A 210-nucleotide genomic window follows, 5' to 3' on the forward strand; every position below is an offset into this window, starting at 1 on the left:
GGTTTGGCTCGGTGCAGATCCATTCTAGACTCACCAGCCCAGCCGAACACATCCAAGTTAAAATATCAGAGGATTAATGTGGGTGCCCATCGGCTTCACCCTTGCTAATTAATCCCCGCCCAGCAGGACTCACCCATGCGGAGGCAGCTCCCGTCCCCTCGCACGGGGTTTGGAGCGGAGCTCTTGCAGCCCCCGGGACAACGCCGCTCG

Source organism: Phaethon lepturus, unplaced genomic scaffold (genome assembly GCF_000687285.1).
Source record: "Phaethon lepturus isolate BGI_N335 unplaced genomic scaffold, ASM68728v1 scaffold36475, whole genome shotgun sequence".
NCBI classification, from domain to species: domain Eukaryota; kingdom Metazoa; phylum Chordata; class Aves; order Phaethontiformes; family Phaethontidae; genus Phaethon; species Phaethon lepturus.